This window comes from Myxine glutinosa, chromosome 4, assembly GCF_964187855.1.
Source record: "Myxine glutinosa chromosome 4, kmMyxGlut1.1, whole genome shotgun sequence".
In the NCBI taxonomy this organism is placed as follows: domain Eukaryota; kingdom Metazoa; phylum Chordata; class Myxini; order Myxiniformes; family Myxinidae; genus Myxine; species Myxine glutinosa.
The window spans coordinates 43,812,951-43,819,870 of NC_136264.1; positions in this window are offsets into that span (position 1 = coordinate 43,812,951).

Below are 6,920 nucleotides of genomic sequence, written 5' to 3' on the forward strand. Positions count from 1 at the left end.
GTCAGGAATGGAGGTGAAAGTAGTGAGAGTGACATGGAGCGTGAGTTAGTTGTGACAGGTGAGCGAGGATGTACACCTGGGATGGAAGGATGCACACCTGGAATGGTAGAGCGTGAGTGGGAATGCACGCTGGAATTGGTGGTGAGGCACGTGGTTGGGTGTGCGAATGAGGGCACACCTGTGATTGTCACAGAGGAGGTGACCGAGGAGGGGGCGCGAAGCGGTGTATTGGTGAGGTGTGCGAGCAACGAATGTGTGCCAAAGTGTTCGGTGGTCAGGTGTGTGACCAAGTCGGTGAGCGGAGTGAGTGTACCGAGGTGTGAAAGAAAAGGTACGAGGAGAATGGGAACGGCTGCATGTATGAGCAAGAAAGAGGTGGCGTATGCATGTAAGCCTGCAGGTGAAGCGTCGACGGTAACCGGGTTAAAGGTTAGGTCGACTTTTAGCCGGATCGGGCCCTCGGTGCGTGCCGGGCTTCGCGTGCCGCGAGAACCAGCGGAGATCCGAGCCACGGCGGGTTCGAAAGGACCGCCGTGCGCGATCCACGCTGGGCCTCGCGTGGAGCGGCCGCGTCCGGACTCCACAAGGCGGAGCGGGCAGCTCGATAGGAAGGGTCGTCATGGCGACCACTTTCTATTGAGACGTGCCGGCAGGTCGAGATCGGGACATTGGATGGCTCCACGCCGAAGTGGTGCATGGGATCTCGGCCCGGGTAAGCCTCCGTCCCTGCCCCGAATGCGGGACGTATCCAGCCGCTGAAAAAAAACGACCCGCGTTCATTGCTCGGCTGTACGAAGCCGGGCTGTAGATGTGAATTGGCGCACCGAGAGGATGTAATAAGTAGACGGGTGATGTGAATTGGCGCACCGAGAGGATGTAATAAGTAGACGGGTGATGTGAATTTGCGCACCGAGAGGATGTAATAAGTAGACGGGTGATGGTGATAGTGATAGTAGTGATTTGAAACGAAATTTAGAAAAGTGAATAGAATTGGCAGTAAATGGAAAATTTTTGAATTGTTGGATTTGGACGGGCGAAATTGGTAGTGAGAGACCCCCGATGTGGTGGGATGGCAAATCCACCATCCTTCCCATGTGGGGCAAAGGAGCAATAGCTTATGGGGTGTATGGCAGTGAAAACTAGCCCGGGTGGGTTAGGATATTGATAGGGATCTAGCGAAGATGACAGTAGGTAACGTTAAGTTTAGTTAGTGACTGATACCTGTAGTGGGGACGCAGGTAGATTAGTATGGATGATAATGACGAGGGAGCGCAATAGTTTAAAGGGACGACTGGGAAGCGCAAGTTTCAGAGGGGAGTAGTTAGATGAGATGATGCCGTGTTTGTGAGAATTGAACAGGTGTGATTGCACAGGTGTGCAACTGGACAGGTGTGTGGAGCAGTGTATGAGTAGTGAGTGTTGTGGATCAGCGCGAATGCGCTTGGGGAGAGAAGGGTGCAGGTGGCACCAGGTGTGAGAGCACAGGTGTGCAGGTACAGGTGTGTGGAGAGAGTTGGAGTGAGTGGTACGGAGTGGTGTGCATGGTGCGAAGGTGTGGATGGGGGAAGAGTGGACCCCTTTCACGAGTACCCGGGGCGGGTAGTGTAAGTGTTAGGTAGAGGGTGCAGGTAAATTGTGGTTGGATATTGGCATTTGTGGTGCGGTTGCAGAATGGTGTTGTGAATGGGTGCATTAGTGTTGTGGAAATGGCTGGGCGTGTAGCCTGTTAGTGTGTGTAGTTGGTTGGGCACTCCACCACTGTGAGGATGTCGGCCAGGTGAGGCCGCAGGTGGGCTCTGGGAGCCGGTAGTTGTGAGTGGGTGCCTGAGGATCCCGGGTGTGGATCGGGCAGCCCAGTGCCAGAGAGGGCACGGAGTGGGGAGAGAGCCAGAGGGCCTTCCCCTGGTAGTTAGGTTAGGGTAAGGAGCAGGTAAGCTCGGAGGCAACTGCAGTGGTGGAGGTGTGCAGGTGGGTAGACCCACTGGGAGAGGTACACGTCGCAGCCCAGAAATTGTACGAGGGCACCGGGAGATGAATCGGGGGAGTGAGACCCCAAATTGAAGAGCACCACAGTTTGGCCAATGGGAATTGGTTTTTAGAACCCATAGTGTAAGAGGGCCAATGGTTTGGCCGGAGGAAGACCCCGGGTAGTGTAAAGTTGTTAAAGTCATTTAGGAGATAGTTAGGATTGATGAACCTGTCGCACCATGCGCAGCCACTTGCCTGTGGTGATGATGATGACTCCACACCTGTGTTTTCTTTGTTTGTGTTGCAGAAATGAGATTGCTGTGAGGATTTGTGAGACGCATCACGACGTGGATGAGACATTGGGGTGATTCCATCTCTCCCTCCCTAGGAGGGACTGATGATGAATTGGTGATGGCAAATTTTGATGTTGAGTTGGAAATGGCAAATTTTGATGAGAGTTGAAAATGGCAAATTTGATTGGTTAGGAGGGAGAGAAGACGAATTTGGTATATGGGAGGAACGGGGAAGACAGTAGGGATGTTTGTGGATTTGTAAAGTAGATGTTTATGGGTAGTGTTGTGTTTTGTTGATACAGTAAGGGGTAAGGGAGGGGCCATGTAGGTTACCTGGTGGGGGGGGCGTACGGTAGGAACGTACCTGTCTCACCTGGTTCCCATGTGCCCCCAGTGTGCATCACCTTGCATTGCGTGCACTTTTGCGCCCTTACCACCTTGCTCACTTGTCTTGTTTTTGTCTCCCACCTCCGAGGATCTGGCTTTGGGGTAGAGAGAGAGGAGAGAGAGGTGCTGGCGACGCAGTTGTGGGCCTGCACTTTCGCTGCTTGCTGCCGGGATCGATACACCATATGGACCGCAATGTTTGTGGCCACCCACGATGGACCGCAGTTCGTTTGCGGCCAAGCACCACTCGGGGATGGACCTATGGGTCAACGTGGCACCTATGCCATACAGGTGAACCACTTTTAAGTAACACCAAGTGCACCACAAGAAGAGCAAGAGACACCTGCAGGGTTAGGGGTTGTCAAATTTATTTTTATTCCAATGAACAATGGTCTGCACCGATTGGTGGTGGGGTGGTGCTTTTGATGCGCGGGAAGGGTGCTCTGCACGTTATTAAAGGCCGTCGGCCACAGAGCACTCGTGGGTTGGTGTATCGATGTTGGCAAGCGCGCTCTCTCTATGCATAACATCTGCATGTGTTCCTCCAAAGACAGGTCCTGGATCGTAGTGTAAATATCAGCGTAGTCTTGTAAATAATGCTCCCTACCGGCTGTATGTTTAGTTTGAGAATTCTTTCCGGATTCGGTTATCCTGTGGGTGTGTTTCTGTGAGGAGAAGGGTGCAACGTCGCAGGGGGACATATTTACTCATTTGTGAATATCTGTAAAACTGTCGCACTCAGGGTAGAGTTAATAGTAGAGGGGAACTACATTGCGTGCCACACTAAAGTAGGTAAAAATTTATCGGGTCGGGACGCCCCGAGGGTAGAGAAGGGTGCAATGTTGCGAATATGGAATTTGGCCTCCATATCCGCTTGTAAATATTCCCCTATTTTCTCCGATACTCCCCAACTCTCCCTTACCCCATTCCCTAGTCCCATTGTCTGTAAACAACACCCATTAGAGCCGATCTTCCCCTTCATCCCCCCATTAAATGTCGTGCCCAGGTCCCCCGCACCACACGTAGACAATTATAGGACATCTTGCTAGTTATTCTTAATCTATGTCAGTTAAGGACTTGTTTCCATTAATTATGACTCTTCGTTGCACCAGAATGTGATTATATGGCACCTGTTAGGAAGTTTAGGACCTCCCCATACCTCTCCGCATCTCTTCCCCATGAAGAAGCGCCAACTACAACAACAACAACAAAAGAGGGGGGCGGCGCGGTGACGGCATGGGGAGCGTGGGCGTCCTCCTTCCGGCTCGGTTAGCCGCCATTGACCACGCGCTCCACGGGGTTACCACGAAGGGGCTCCCTGTCGGCCCCTCGTCAAGGGCGGAGCCGGTAACCCCCGCACCCAATGAGAAGCCATGGGCCGATGCCATCTGGGGCGGCGCTAACGAGCCGAGGGCGTGTCACTCCCCGCCGGATATACGCGGCCCCGCGCCGGACGTGACGTCAGATGCGCCCCGAGCTTGGAAGGACAAGACGCCACCCTCCCGAGCGCTGAGCGACCTCCCCGGCATCTCCACCAAAGTCGCGACCCACGAGCGCTGAGCGACCTCCCCGCATCTGCTGGACACCACCGTACGTGATTCTGTCCCTGAGCCAGGTGCACCTGAGCCATCGACTGCCGCTTTCCTTGCCATCAAATCCCGTGTGAGTCAGCGTTGTCCCGTTTATCTGTGGTCTGTCTAGGGTTAATATAAGAGTGTGTCTAAGTGCCTGTCTTCCTATGCTGTCCCCTCTTGTAGTTGTAATCTAACCTTTTTCCGTACGAATATACTTGAGAACTGAACCCCTGGTGTCGTATTGTGTCATTATAACCCAGCCGGGTGTCTTCTCTTTCCTATTGAGCCAGCATAGCGCGGCTCGTCAACGTCGAGTATAGTCGGGTAATTTTGTGGTAATTTGTGCGGACACGACGGCCATTCCGCTCGGCCCACTTTAACATCAAAGTCGTATCTGTAACAATATATATATATATATATATATATATATATATATAGTATATATATACATATATATATATATATAATATATTATATATATATATATATATATATATATATATATATATCATATATATATATATATATATATATATATATATATATAATATATATAATATATATATATATATATACATATATATATATACATATACATATATATATATAATATATATACATATATACATATACATATATATATATATATATAGATATACATATATACATATACATATATATATATACATATATATATATATACATATATATATATATACATATATATATATATTATATAATATATATATATATATATATATATATATATATATATATATTGTAACGAATTTGAGAAGTGTAACGGTTTTGAGAAGTGTAACAATTTTGGAGAAAGTGTAACGAATGTGAAAAGTATGGTTTTGTTGTGTGTAACACCCTCGTAATGTAAATAATGGTCGCAGCCGTCCTCCTAGTTAATTCCCATGAAACTTACACACAGGCCACGATATATCTTTTTAAATAGTTTATTTCCTTATTCTATGTAGGCTAAATATGTGTTTCCCACTAGATTGACTGCATTGCATCAAACGAAATAAGCGTAGGCCCCTCCGATGATCCATGGCAGCTCAAGTGCCAGGGATTGCCCCACTTGAGCTTTCACAGCAACCGTTTATTGCAGTACTGAACTGCTGTGCAACGTGACGGCGCCTTACCTGCAGCTGCTGACCGGTTTTCGCCATTTGCGGCCATTACGAACAAGGGGAGTGGCTAGAGAAGACAGGTCGCCCCCCTCGTCATAGGGGGGGAGGAGTAAGTCGGCCCCGCTCATCCAACCCAGAACAAGGGGTTTGGCTAAGAGAGGGCGGAGCGGGAACCCCCGAGAAAGTGCGCGAAGGTTCGGTGAGAAACCAATATAAGCCGCCGCGGGACGCACTCCACCCTCTTGCTCTGACCCCGTCCTCTTGCTTGCTGTCGCTCGTTGTTGCTGGGGAGAAGGAAGACGCCTGAACGAGCAGGTGTGTGCGAGCCATCGTGCGACCAGCTGCGCTGCAGCTAAGGGGGCAGCTAAGGGGCCGCAGGCCACGAAAAGGACGCGCCAGGCAGCAATCCACGCTGGACCCTCCATTGCCTCCCAAAACAACCATCCATCCTCAAGCCATACCTGCCTGCAATATCCCCCGTGTAAGTGTGAACGTCGTCTGTCTTGAATGTTCTCCTGGGGTTTTTAAGTAAATTGAATAGTATAAGCTAACGATTCACTGTGTGACTGCTTCTTCCATCCATTGCTTGTAAATAACTTTGATCGCTCCTTCTTTTTGCTTGTGTGTATAATAAATCCTGTTATTCCTCCGTACTCTGTCTTCTTCTCTCTTCCTTCTCTTTCGGTCGCTTTAGAGGTTTCCAAATTGAATATCTGTGGTGCGATCTGGTCAACGTTGGGGGAGTCGGGCCAATCGGGGATCCTGTAACGGTCACGGTTGACCATCCGCTCGGCCCAAAGTAACATCTTGTCCGCGACCCGTAACAATTGGTGTCAGGAGTGGGATACGAGGCCCGAACCAAATTTTTAAAACGTGTAAAAAAAAAAAAAAAAAATTTGGTCAAAATTACGAGCTGCCGAAATTGCGTTGTTTTATAAAACCCGAATTTTGAGATCGCGCCATGGACAATCAAGGCGATCGGATGTCGGTGGGGGAGATAGACGGGTTAGGGGTAACCCAGGACCTCGGGGAAATGTATGTGGAGGAAAGGGAGGAGGAGAGCAATGGCAATGTGGTTGAGGGAGTATCAGGCGCACAAAATGGCGGCCTCGCGCACGAGGTTACGGGCGCGCAAAATGGCGCCTCGCACATGGCCACGGCGCCCGCAACCATAGCAGCGCCGCTGGTGGATTTGAACCTTTTTTTATACAAATGAAGGCCCTTATGGCCCAGAATAGCGAGAAATTGAGGGAGGACATGGGGGCCAATAGCGAGAAATTGAGGGAGGACATGGGGGCCAATAGCCAACGGTTAGAACAAAGGATGGGGTCCCATAGCGAGAAATTGAGGGAGGACATGGGGTCCAATAGCGAGAAATTGAGGGAGGACATGGGGGCCCAGATCGGAGGGTTAGGGAGTAGAATAGAGGGATTAGAAAAAAAATTTGAGGGGTTAGACAATGGGATAAAAGAGGTGAAAAATGGGTTAATGGGGTTAGAAAGTAGGATGGAAGACAAATTGCGGGAAATAGGGGAGCAATCCGCCCGGGAAATCGA